Here is a 13,568-nt window from a genome sequence, read left to right as displayed (position 1 = left end):
CAGCTGCTCTGGGCACCCTGTGCCAGGGCCTGCCCACCCTCCCAGGGAACAATTCCTTCCCAATATCCCATCTAACCCTGCCTCTGGCAGTGGGAAGCCATTCCCCCTTGTCCTGTCCCTCCATCCCTTGTCCCCAGTCCCTCTCCACCTCTCTTGTAGCCCCTCCTCTTGTATGGTTTGACACATCCCAGCTTAAATCCCTCTATCATCCCTGTTTCTGTTTTGCCCTCAGACTGGCAGAGAGCCAGCGGCTCCAAAGAGCTCCTTCAGGGGAGCAAAGCCAAGCAGGGCCTGTGCTCCTGCCCTTGGACCTGGCCCATCCTGTCCCTCCCCAGCACTTACACTTCACATCCCTGCCAGCAATGATTTCCATATGCAGAAACAAACCCCCAAGCACAACAGGTTTGATCCCACTTCCTTCATTTCCCAGCTCTGGGATGAGAGCTGCCCTGCTGCCCGTGGGCCAGCAGCCTGTCCTCACTGCTGCCCATGTCACACAACAGCACACGCACTGCCTTTCCCCCACACCCTGAGGTCACTCTCAGGTGATCTTAGCACGGATCTCACAGGTGGGAACGTTTAGCAGTGGCCACTGCTGGCTGCTGAACTGCCAGGACAGCTCAGCCCAGCACACACTTCCCAAGGGATCCTCCCTGAAAAGGCAAACCCTCGTCGCAACTTAATGTGAAAAACAAGACCAAGTATAAAGAGAATCAGGAAGAACTGTTTTTCCCACTCTGGAAAGTGGACATGATGGATGGAGATTAAACAGATGTGTTTAACCACTGCTGCAGTGAAACTGCCAGCTGTGACCGTACCTGGTTCTCGTATAGACCCCAGTGCTCGCACCTTCCCCAGTCACAGCCAGTTCACACAGCCTTACTCCCACTAAAAACCGTCCCAACAACCCCCACAGCTCCCACCACGTCCCAGGAGTGCTGTGCTGGTGCTTGTCAGGCTGTATGAAAACAGCGAAAGGCAGGGAAAGGCTGCAAGTGCCCAGCCCTGGCATCACCCATGGGTGAGGCAGGCTCTGTCCCTACAGTCTCTCCCCTATTTCTCCCTGCAATACAACAATGGAACTCGGGCACGGTGCACACCAAACGCTCACACTGGAGGGCCGGGTGTTGGCTCGGCTTCCCCAAAACCAGCAGAGCTCTTCCACCAGCCACCCCTGAGGGAAAGGCAAGGAGCGTGGCCTGACTCACCCTTTGGCAGGGTCCATCCCACCCCTCACCCCAGAGACTGTCTCAGCACCTCCTCCTGGGCTCTGGGTGGCCGAGAGTCCATGTGCCAGCACACAGCCACCCGTGCTCTGCCTCCCAGCCACTGCAAGAGACAGACATGGACACGCTGCCCAGCAGCGACCCAGACAAGCCCACACAGCCAGGAGCGGGTCAGGGAGAGCTGAGGGACACCCGAGTCCTGCACAGGAGAGCAGCCCCATGCACAGCACAGCTGAGCTTCCCACCCACACAGGGACACAAACCCCAGGGACCTCTGGTCCAGCACTGTCGCATTCAGTGGCTTCAGCTCACCCCATCTCTCAGGTCTGAGCAATAAGCTCAGTTTAAAGGAACTTAATGGCCTTAGCCTGAAGGATGGAAGGTTTAGATTGGATACCAGGAAGAAACTCTTCCCTGGGAGGGTGGGCAGGCCCTGGCACAGGGTGCCCAGAGCAGCTGTGGCTGCCCCTGGATCCCTGGCAGTGTCCAAGGCCAGGCTGGACAGTGGGGCTTGGAGTAACCTGGGGCAGGGGAAGGTGTCCCTGCCCATGGCAGGGTTGGAATGGGATGGGCTTTAAAGTCCCTTCCAACCCAAACCATTCCATGACTCTGTGATCCCAGCAGCCATGAGCCTGAGCACACCCTGTGAGGAGACAAACCCCCCTTCCTTGCTCTGATATTAAACCAGGATGTGCTGTCCTCTTTGGGGATGATTATCAATCACTGGATTGATGATAAATTGCATTAGCTAATGGATTACATTAATTTCTTATTCTGCAGTAAAAAGCAGATGTGTAAGAACTATGGGCTTTTACGTTCATATATCCTTTCTCCCCTCTACTTGGCACCAGCAGCCAAAATTTATTCCTGCTCCCTCCTGACCCCAGCAGACATGCACAGCTTGTCAAGAATGCCCGATGCATTCATTCACTGCCAAGCTGATGGTCATTTATTAATTACATGGCCTCATGCTCGTTAGCCTGGGGTGTTAAGAGAGGTGATGTGCCCTGTTTAGAAGCCAAGGCACAAGGACAAACTGCTGGGGAAAGAGAAATCTTCCCCAGGAGTGGGAACTGGTGTGGATGAGTCACACAAAAGGGGGAAAAAGCCCAGCACCACACACCCAGGCTGTCCTGGCTCTGAGCCAGCCTGCCCCTGAGCCAGCCTGCCCCTACAGAGAGCATGGGAAGGAAAGGGGCTGAATGGGCTGAGAGCATCAGCAGACACTGTTGTGGGCTGGAGGGGTTGCTGAAGGGAACAGCTGATGCACAGGGAGCCTCGGCCAGCAGGAGCCACAGCCCCTCTGGCAGCACACCCCTCTCATGGCACGGTGCAGGCTCCCCTGAGGGGATGCTCACTGGGATCATGTTAGCAAAAACCAGGGAAGTGCCAAAAGCTGTCAGGAGAGAAACCTTCAGCATCAAGTTTTCCTCCATTAGGGATAATGGAGGAAAACTCACCCACTAAAAAGAGGCCTCTCAGTGCTTTTTGTGCACAACATTGCTCCATTTCCCTCTGTTTCAGCTCAGGACACCTGTGCTTTTAGCCCCCAAAATCTGACATGCCTGTCACTCACTGCCTGTTGCACATTCGCCCTGTGACAGACAGAAAAAGGCAGCTGCCAGCTTTCAGCATCGCTGAATTTCAGACAAATCTGAGCCTGGCTTCAGTCTCCACAGTGCAACTGTGCTCCAGCATTTATATTCAAAGCAAATTTGTGTGTGGGGGGGAAACACAACAGAGAACATGATGTGCAAATCATTATTTTGCTTCACTAGAGCTGGACACTGATGCAAAAAGAATATTTGAATCACAGCTTCAGTCACACCTGTTAATCAGGGCTCCTGCTCTCACCCAGCCAGGACTGAAACTGGATTAATGCACACAACCAGTGAACTGCTTCCCTCACTCCTGGCCCAGCCGGGGCTGCCAAGGCAGGAGAAAGCATCTCCCAAAAATTATTTACCCTCAGAAAATCTTACAAACTCCAGGCCATGATGTCCCTGCCCATAGCAAGGGGGTGGATTGAGATATCTTCAAGGTCTCTTCTGCTACTCCATGACAATTGACAGGTGGAAGCCTGGAAACCCAAGTTTCAGCCAGAAGTATTTTTCTGGTTGTTAAGAGGAGACTGCAATCTCAGCCAAGCAGTTACGGATCGAATCACCATGTCTGGGAGACAGAGTGGAGAGAGAGGAGAAAGGTGTCAGGGAAACACAGCAAACGGGGTTTGCCCTTAAGCACGGGACAAATCTTCCCATTCATTACCCAATGTTAAGAAACACTTGGATAAATTAGAGATTGGAAAGTCGAGGCTGCAGAGCAACTCTCTGATTTACTCTAAACTGACCTGCAAAAGAAAACATCCCATCTGCCCCTCCTGGTCACCCTTACCACACGGCAGCACCACCAGTAACATCCCCAGTGCAGGGCAGGGGTAGGCAGCTAATTACAAAACTGCTTTCCCCTCTCACCTTCTGAGCATCTCTCAGCCAAGGGGGGCTCTTCCCTGGCTTGCCTGGAAAGCTGGAACAAAGCTGAGGCATCCTTGGGCTCCCGGAGTACAGGGGAAGCACCAAATTTTTGACAAAGAAGAAAGTCTGGAAGAAAACTTCTGCACACTCAAGTGATGCAGATTGCAGAGAATTTAAAAGGCAAGATGCAGGCACAAAGAGGGCAGCAAGTGGGATGGGAGCAACTGCCAGGGCCATGAAGGGCATCCTGAGCACAGCCAAAGGGGAGCTTGGTCATCACTTCTCTCCACAGTGACTCTGCTCTTCCACCCGTGCTGCTCCTGCAGCCAGGGAGGGAGGATTGCTGGAGGCAGAGGACAACACTAAAGGGAATTCGGGACTCTGTGATAGTCCCACACACCGACAGACACACGGGGCCTGCGATGCTGAGGAGCCAAATCATAGAATCATGGGATGTCCTGAGTTGGAAGGGACCCACAAGGATCGTAAGTCCAATTTCTGGCCTTGCAGACACCCCAACAATCCCACCCTGGGCCTGGGAACATTGCCCAAGCGCTCCTGGAGCTCTGGCAGCCTCGGGGCCGTGCCCATTCCCTGGGGAGCCTGGGCAGTGCCCAGCACCTTGTGGGGGAAGGACCTTTCCTGATATCCAGCCTGACCCTGCCTGGCCCAGCTCCAGCCATTTCCTGTCCCTGGTCACAGAGAGCTGAGATCAGAGCTGCCCCCTCACCACCCCTCGGGAGGAGCTGCAGCCCCGGTGAGCTCTGTGCTCCATCTTGGCAAAAGTTCCCTGCTGCTGTCACCACAGGACAGAGCCAAAGAGCAGCAAAGCTCTGCTACCACAAAACCTGGGTTACTCCTTCCCCTTTTCCAATGCTGCCACAGGATCTGGGAAATTGCTCTAGCAGACAAAGTCAAACTGTCCAGATGTGCATAGGACCAAAAGGATGCTCGCTGCAGGTTTGGTCCCCTGGTCTTGCAGCAGCTGCTTCCCAGAAGAGGATTTACCCCATTGATGCCTTAGGTGTTAACTTTCATATTTTTCAAATCCTGTACTGCCTGGTGTGTAACTGCAGTTTTGTGTGGCCTGTTAGCTGCTGCTCTCTCATGCTGGTTAGACATAACAAACCCTCTCTAGGTTTGCACTTCAAGGACACCTCGTTGTCCCAGGCCCCAAAATATGTAAACTAAAGCCTTTGAGAGGAGGGGCAAACTTGGGGTAATTACGTCATTAACTGAAATTATAATTGGAGAATTAACCCCGATATGCAAATGGACCAAACTTCTAAAAGTGTGAAGAACCCAGGACCCAGGGTGCATCTTGGGTGTAGCCTTTTGACTGCCCAGGGTGTACCTTTGAAGGCTCTTCACATAAATACCTACACCTTTATTCTCTTATTTTTGTCTAGCCTCTGTTTTCAGGTAGCCACTTCAAGGCATCAGCATACCCCAGGACATTAGCACTGAGGGCCAGGGATGCAAACCCACAGCCCACACAGGACCCTGTACAGGAACAGCCACACTTGTCTTCTTTCAAAAGAGGGTTTAGCTCATACAGTGCCCAGTCACTGCACTTTCAGCCAAATCTTTTGCAGTATTTGCAGAGTGAGGATCACTGGCCTGGCAACCACTTGTTTTTACATTAATGATTTTGACTTCTTTGCATAAAATGGTCCCAGCCAAGCAAAGTGCGGAAATAAACAGCTTCAGCAGGTTCCCTCAAAGAAAAGGGGAGAAAAACCCCTTTTGGCAAGAGCAAATACAGACCATTCAGGGATTCCTGGGAGCTTGGGTTGGTTTTGTTTGTCTGCTCTCGCTTTTAATTCATAGTCACTGAAAGAGTTTTGTGCCCTTAACTATTGCATGTGCCACCAGCTAAGCACTTAATGAGGAGGAAGTGAGACTTACTCAGTCCCTGCTCAGACAGGAGGAGGGAGATGCAGCCGTGCCAGCCTCTGCAGCCATCCTGATGCAGAGCAGCTGGCAGGAGCTGGCACAGGGCAGGACTCTCAGTCCCTGCCCACCCACCCCGCTCTCTAAGGAGGGAAAGCTCCACACCACACCAGGTACCGGGGAACCCTTGTACCCCACCAGAGCCAGGGGAGGAGCCCAGTGTCCCTGGGCAGGGACAGCACTGATGTCACATGCACTGCACAGCCCTGCAGCCCTCAAAGGGGCTGCCCAAGGTGCCAAATCCCCTCACTCTTTCCAAGAGCAGGCACCTGGGAAAGATAAGGATGAAAACTAAATACAGAGAAGCTGTCAGGCTTTGTGTGGAATAAGAGCAATGCCATAAACTCTTGCCACAGCCACAGCCAGCTCGGGGTGGGGATCTGGCAGAGGACTGCTGCGAGTTAAAAAGTTTCCCCCAGCTCGGGGAGGGAGCAGAGCTGCACTTGTCCACAGGAAGGGCTACAGACACACTGCTCACAGGACAGCACAACACAACATCTCCTCAATACCACAGCAGAGGGGAAGAGACCAGCCAGCCAGTGCTGCACACAGCCTTTAAACCCCTTGGGCTGGGCTTTGCTGAGATCAAAGTCACCTTGGTTTGAGAAGGCTGCTGCTCTGCTGTGGGTTAGACCCTCCAAGAGCAGAGCAGTAGCACCAGACCCACAGGACGAGCACAGGGGATGAGCCAGAATCCAAGAAGAGGAATTAACCCCACACCCCTCACAGGCAAAGGCATTTGGAGGAGCTCAGAGAGCCGATAGCTGCCAGAGACTGCCTGCCACGGCAGGGAGGACAGAGCCCGGCTCCTCTGCAGCCTCCCCTCCACGCTGCTGCCCAGCAGGAACGGGGATTGCTGCAAAGTCCATGTGAAACACTCACTCTGTTGGGATTGGCAAGCACTCAGGAAGTACTCAGGCTACTCCCTTGCCTGCCAACTCAAGGGGATGGAGAAAGCTCATTAAAGGCAAGACACAGTCCCTCTGGATGCAGAGCAAGGCAGGACGAGCCATCCCACGCACCCAGCAGCCCGTTTGGATGCGGAGCTGTCAGCCACACCCTGGCAGATGCAGGCAGGGTGGGCTGCATCACCATGTCCCCAAAATAGCAGCAGCTCTTGCATTTCATTCCCAACCAGAAGCCATGCCCTCCTCCTCCTTGCAAAGGCAGACAGCCCTTTGCCTTCAGAGCTGGCTCTGGAGGCTGCAGATCCCAGCTGGAGCTGTGAAAGGGGACCAGACCATGAAGAGCAGGGACCGTGCAACACTATAACAGTCGCAAGCTGCATGAAAGAGCTTTTGCTGCTTTTGTGCACAAACGCGAATTCTCTCTGTCCATGACCCAGCCACAGCCCTGGCCAAGCTGTCCCCAGCACCATGGCAGGACACGGCCGCCACACGTGGTCACAGCTGCTGCAAGGGGCACCGGCCACACCAGAGCTGCCACTGCCCAGGGTCTGCTTCAGTCGGGTTCCTCTGCCACAGACACAGAAGAGACATCCTAGGCACAGAGAAAACTCCAACCCCCGGGGAAAGCAAGCACTGTAACCCACATGGCTCCAAACAAGGCACCGGGAGGCCGTGTGTCCCTGGGCAGAGCCCAGCTCGCCGAGGAGCATGGCTGGGCTGCCTGCCTGATCAACACAGCCCAGCCCGACCACACCCCTGCTCACCGGCACGACGAGGAGAATCATATTCCTCGGTTTTCAGCTTGGTTTTTCATGGCATCTCTTCTTGGTGGAAGAAGAAAAGGGGCATCACGGGAGCTGTCAGTGATTCCTGTGTCAGAGCCAACACAAAGGAGCCACACACAAACCCCCACCACCGTGCCACGCTGCGGCACAGCCCTGCGGCTCCTGGGAACAGCCCGGCAGCCCAGGGCACAGCAAAGGAGCAATAGGAACGGGGCTACGTACTCATCCTGCAGCGGGACCCCCGCGGGCCCCCGCGCCAGCCCGCGGCTCAGCCGGGAAGCGCAGGCTCCGTCCAGGTCGGTCGCGCAGAGGAGGGGTGGCCCGATGGAGGGATGTGGGAGCCACCTCAGCCTCCCGTCCTCATCACCACCAGCACCCCGCAGCAACAGCTTAATTCCCTGATGCAGGGAGACAGAAGAATCGGGAAGGTCTCCCGCCACCCAAGGCAAGTGGCTGCTCACAAATACGGCCTGGCACAGCTGTGCTGCCCCGGCACTCGGAGCCCGGCTCCCTGCGACGCTCCGGCATGTCAGCAAGCAAATCCTCTTTGCCTATGGGCAAGGGAACTGTAGGGGGGAGGAAAAAAAAGCATCAAGAAACTCTTTGTCTACAAACATCCCAGCCCGGTGCACATGCAGTGTGAGCTTCCTGGCGAGGGCGGAGGGGGGGCCTGGACTCGGAGCCATCGTTTCCGCCTGCAGATCCCTCCGCTCACTTATTGTCTTCTAAAAATAAAAGTAAACACTGAAGAAGAGCTCTTTGTTTTTATTTCGGCTGTGTCAGAGAGATTTCTCTGATAGGAACAAGTTGTGGGGCCTCTTCCCAAACCTCTGGGAGCTTCCCCTGAGACCAGAGCCATGCTGAGGAAGCAGTGGGTATCCCAGGGACTGGCAGGGAAGGAAAGCTGTTCTCTTTTCCCTCCAACCTGCAGCTGCTCACGGTGGGGATCGTAAATCCCAGAATGGTTTGGGTGGGAAGGGACCTTAAACTCATCCCGTTCCACCCCTCGCCCAGGGGCAGGGACACCTCCCACTGTCCCAGGGTGTTCCAAGCCCTGTCCAACCTGGCCTTGGGCACTGCCAGGGATCCAGGGGCAGCCACAGCTGCTCTGGGCACCCTGTGCCAGGGCCTGCCCACCCTCACAGCCAAGAATTTCTTCCCAATATCCAATCTAACCCTACTCTCTGTCACTTTGAAGCCATCACCCTTGTCCTGTCACTCCATGCCCTTGTGATGGTGAGGATTACCTGCCCTGGGTTCCCACCTTTTCCCTCTGTTTCAGGTCAGAGAAGAGGCCATTGCCCAAAGTGCAGGAAACCTCAGTTTAAGCCACATCACTCCCCATAATAAAGCAGCAAAGCACAAGGAAAGCCAGGAAAGCCACTTTAAAACATAAAATACATATTTAAAAATATTGAGATATGCATGTATACCTCTTTGGTTTTGCTTCCAAATCTCTCTTCCTGACAGGCCCAGAGGCTGACGAGGCCAAGCCTGAGCCCTACACAGCCAACATCACTGATTAAACACAAGCACAAACTTCCTCACCAGGCAGCTGCCCTAATCTAAGCATCTCACAGCTTTCCCAGTTGTTTGTTCAGCTTCTTCCTTTACCATGGAGCTGCTCTACAAAACTGCAGGGTAATAAGACACACACACACAATTACCTTTTTTTGACCTGCATGAGGAGTAAATCCAGCATTAATAGCCCAGAGCCTCAGGTATCCTCTGTGATTTGATAAAATTGCTTATCTAAGCAAAACCCTGCAGGGACCAGCCTCATTACTCAGAGCAAAGCTCTTCCCCCACACCCTGATTAACAGTGTTTCTTTCATTTGCCAGCTCCAAAAAAACCCACAGATTAAAACAAAAAGATAAAAAAGGAGGAGACATTTGTTTTCTCCATTCGAGTGCTCAAACAGCTTCCAAGGAAAGCACCATGGGACTGGTCACCAGGCTGCCAAGGACACCTCGGCCCTGGGGAATGGCACATGCAGAGCAGTGGGGCTCCTGAGAGACAGCAGTCACCCATCCCAAAGGCAAGAGGCAGCTCAGAGGGGCAGGAGGAGGCACAGGTGGAGCCATGACTGCCATGCTTCCCTCCTGGAGAAACTGAGAGCCCCCAGCCCTGTGCTCTGCTGGGACAGGGCCCTGCCCTCCACCCCTTGTGGGGACGGATGCATTCAAAGATAACGGGTTTCACAGGGCCCCCAGCTCCAGCACAGCAGCTCCTAGGGGAAAGAAAAGGGAAATCAAAAGGGGAAAAAAAAAAAACAAAACCAAAGGAAAATGGCTCATGATTGCAAACATCCTCCCCAGGGCCTGATTACCCCTGAGAGTAATGAGTCGCAATAACCAGTGCTGGACCAGTAAAGCAGCCCAGCCCTGCGCAATAAAGCAGCCTGGGAATACATGCACCAAAGTCTGCTGATAAAAATGCTGTTAATTCCCAAACCATCCACTTCTTGGCTGCCAAGTTACCCACTGTGTTTGCCTGGGTGGTTTTTCTCCCAGTAGAGCACTGACAGTGATCTGAGCCTGGGTGCAGCCTCCAGGGCAGGATCCTCCTGCAGCTCAGCACAGCTGGAGGAAGGGGAGTCTTCCTTCTCCAAACACAACTCAGCCCCCCAAAAACCCAGTAGAACTCTACAGCTTCAGGTGTAACAATTTATGAGTACCAGAGTATGAAAAAACGCTCATTACACCCATCATGTGTCAGGCAGGGACTCTGGGGCTTGGGCTGCCTCCTCCAGCCCAGGCTGGCAGCATCCTCCTCCTCTCCCCGTGCCAGGGCAGCAGCCAGGCCCTGCAGCACCATCCTGCTGCTTCAGATAACGAGCTCCAGCACGGAGGGAGGACTCAGCAATGCAACCTCCCTCCAGCCTCTGCCAGCATTTTAGTGATCTAACAGCTGGGTCTAGCACAGGAGGCCTCATTCTGCTCAGCCGTCCAACCTCTGCCTCTTCCAGTGGCTCTGGGAGGCTGCACATCAGCTCTAGTGACCTGTCACTATTTCACACCATGCAAATAAAACCCAAATCAAATCCCTGAAGCAAGAAAAGAGAGAAAACAGCTTTGTTCTTATTAGTCCACCTATGAGCCAGAAAACCAAGTCACACCAATAAAATTTGTGGGCAAGAGACAGCAGAATGTTTGACTGATGAGCTTCCAGCATCCTCTGCTGCAGCAAGAGGAGTCCAGCACCCAGGCGGGGCTGAGCAGAGGGTGAGATCCAGACAGGCCACAAGCCCTGCGTGCCCAGAGACACCTGGACAGTCAGCTCTCACCTTTGCTTGGCCTTCACAGCACACCAAAATCCCAGAACCTGAGCAGCAATGCTGGGCACGGAGCCAGGGCCAAACTCAGCAGCAGCTGTGGCATGGTGGGACTGGCACAGGGACTGGACCTGGATGAGCCTGTGCTGCTGGAAGTGCTGCCATCCTGGATGGGATGTGCTGGCAGCCAGGGCCAGGCTAAGAGCTGGCAGGAGCAGAGCTGTTAACCAGGACACTTAAAGCAGACTGTAACCAAAGAAAAGCCACGTTCCTGTTAAAAACTGAGCAGCAGCAGTGTGAAAGAACAGCACTGTCCTTACAGGACGCGCCCATTACAGCTCTAAACTCTTCGGACACTCGGCTCACAGAGCTGCCAGGATAAGCTGCAATGCATTGCTGATACATTGTGCAGTTACATCTTTACAGGTGTATGGATTGATTTCCTCAATACACATCTCCTGGGAACCCAGAGAATGCTCATCAGCTCCCACCTCAATCTGACTTACAGCCCGGAGCTGAGCCAGGGACAGACGGACACATCAGGCCTTAAGCGTTCTGGTGGGAGATCCTCCAGCAGGAGCCAGGGAGAGACTCTGGCTTTCCTCTAGTCGTCTTAATTCATTTCAGTGTGCTTCCCGATGCTGGCAGTGGAGGCAAAATCAACAGTAAGAGCCTGCCAAGGCTCTCAGCACTGCCGTGGCTCCCAGCAGCTGCCTGGAGCCAGGGCCAGGCTGGGGAGCCCCCGGGGGCAGGGCTGGGTGCTGGCAGTGCTGCCACTGCAGGTCCTCCCGCCAGCCCAGCACCTCCCACAGCCTCCAGCACCTCACCCTGGGCCTTCTCTCAAGAGAAAGGGCCAACCTCCAAACCCCCAGGCACAGGCACTGCTCTGCTCTCGGGTGCACACGCTCATCTGGACTGGGAAAGCCTCACAACCACTCCATGCAACGAGGCCGTGTCCCCTTCAGCTGCTCTCCCAGCCCCCCTCTCCTCATCCAGCTCCCCGTGATGAGCCAAGAGCACAAGAACAGCCAGAGCTCCCACAGGACATCCACGACCTGTGGCAGTTATCCCCTCTGAGAGCACAGCCTATTCTCTACCCACAGGGAGGGGAGGAGTGGCTGCCTCAGGAACCACTGTACCCAAAAGCGCTCCACATCCACCCTTCACTGCCAGGACATGCTCAGCATTCCCTGGAAAATATCAAGGAAGGCAAAGCCCAGTCCTCACCCCTGCATCAAGCTCTGTGCAGGCAGTGCAATGCACCCAGGAGGGGTAATTACGAGGATGCCTGTCCCAGTTAATTATGACCTGGCCAGCTATCAGTGTTTCTGTGCAGGGACAGCTTTGTTCAAATTCAGGGAAGAAGGTAAAAGTGGCTTCCCACCTGCAGAGCCACAGCCTGCCCAGCTCATCATGGCCCCTCTGCACACACCTAAGGGAGAGCAGAGCAGGACGCCTGTCCTGAGGAAGTGGGGCACAGAGGGGTGACATGACCTGCCCAGGCAAGCAGGGTCATGCTGCCTCTGCCAGGTGCCCTGTCCACTGATCCATCAGCTCCAGCCATACAGAGGAGGGGCTGGATCAATGAAAAGCAGGACAGCTTTGCTGGGTTTGAGCCCCAGAACCCCCAGTTGTTTTTTGTCTGCCACCACAGCTCATTTCAACCTGCAAGGATCTCTCCTGGAGCACACTCACCGGCTCCTCTTCTCTTCCAAGTCACCTCCATGTGCTGCAAAGCCAAGCTGCACCAGTGCCCACACTTGGCTCCAAGGCTGGTCCCAACATGCTGCCTGAGGGTGTGCCAGGCACAGAGACCTCACTGGAGCTCAGAGGGTGGAGGAAGAGCCTCGCAAACCAGGCACAGAGAGGGCAGGGCTGGCTTCAACCTCCCCACTTCTGCCACATCTAACAGCACACCCCGCTACAAGAGGAGGTTTCAGCTTGCAGACCAAAATCCCTTCAAACCCCCTTCAAATCTAGAAGTTATCTCTAACACACATACCAGGGACAACACCACAGTTACAGGCCATTCCACAGATCTAAGAAGATCCTACTGGATTTTGCACCCCACTGAAGCATTCCTAGAGAGCTAGCAGTTAAAAGAAGTTGCAAATCTTATTTGCACCATCATTAAAGGGAGGAAAAGGAGATTAAGAGACATGATAACATCAAGTACTATCAGCCTCAAGCAGCCTCAAAATTAAATCCTGAGGTAAGAAGAGCAAAGTAATTACCTCACTGAAAAGCTTTTCTTTTACCCATGATGAGAACATTCCCACTCAGGACTGGGTGTGTCGAGGGGAAATGCTCTTTGAGGCAGTCAGTGGTACCAAGGCAGGGCAGAAGCAAGCCCACTGCAAACCTTCCACAGCCTCACGTCTTTGCATGATGCTCGAAGTTCCAGCTGCCATGTTTCTCCAAGAAAGGGAAGGGATTCATGTGTGCTTTTCTTTCTGATAGCTGCAGTTCCTGGGACCCTGCTGAACACAGGCTCCTCGGCAGCAGCCTGCCCAGAGGCCCTGGGCAAGGGTATAAAGAGTCACCAGTTACTGATGAGAGTTTTAGGCAAGTTATGTCATAAATGCAGCCAGGAATGTCTCTGTCTGGAGGGTAAATCCATCCGGTGACCTGATTGAGTCACTGCCTGCTGACTCACACACTTGGGCAGCCCGAGCTGAGTTGGAGGCAAGGAGATGTCATGGTGACAGGGACTCAGTGACTGTCCCCTAACACAGGAGCCTTACTGGTTCTCCAGGATGGCAGGAGCTTGTTTGCACCAGCAATCACCCCCCCCTCTGCTCTTCTGCACTCACTCCCACCTCCTCCTGCCACAGGCCATCCTCACACAGGAAGGGACTGCAGCTGCTCTTGTGACAGGACAGCTCCCAGCAGAAGCGAGGGAAGCTGTGCCACTGTTCAACGTGCCAAGGAGTCAAGTGGACAGGAG

The 13,568-nt window shown here is 54.2% G+C and overlaps 1 protein-coding gene across 2 annotated transcripts in view; it reads right to left on the bottom strand.

Moving 5' to 3' along the window:
• Positions 1-13,568, bottom strand: part of LOC121668873 (ankyrin repeat and fibronectin type-III domain-containing protein 1-like) — a 245,727-nt gene that overhangs the window by 212,079 nt on the left and 20,080 nt on the right. Inside the window, exon 1 of one of the 2 annotated variants that reach the window (XM_042037133.1) lies at positions 7,569-7,866. The exons of the other annotated variant lie outside the window; for it this stretch is intronic. The gene's annotated coding sequence lies outside the window, so the exon portion shown is untranslated. Of the gene's footprint in view, positions 1-7,568; positions 7,867-13,568 lie in introns of those variants that run through there. 2 annotated transcript variants of the gene reach the window in all.

This window comes from Corvus kubaryi, unplaced genomic scaffold, assembly GCF_017639235.1.
Source record: "Corvus kubaryi isolate FWS band 111438036 unplaced genomic scaffold, C.kubaryi_AGA036_p1.0 37387, whole genome shotgun sequence".
NCBI lineage: Eukaryota > Metazoa > Chordata > Aves > Passeriformes > Corvidae > Corvus > Corvus kubaryi.
The sequence above is the reverse complement of the archived record's forward strand: the minus strand, read 5'-3'. Positions and strand labels throughout refer to the sequence as shown.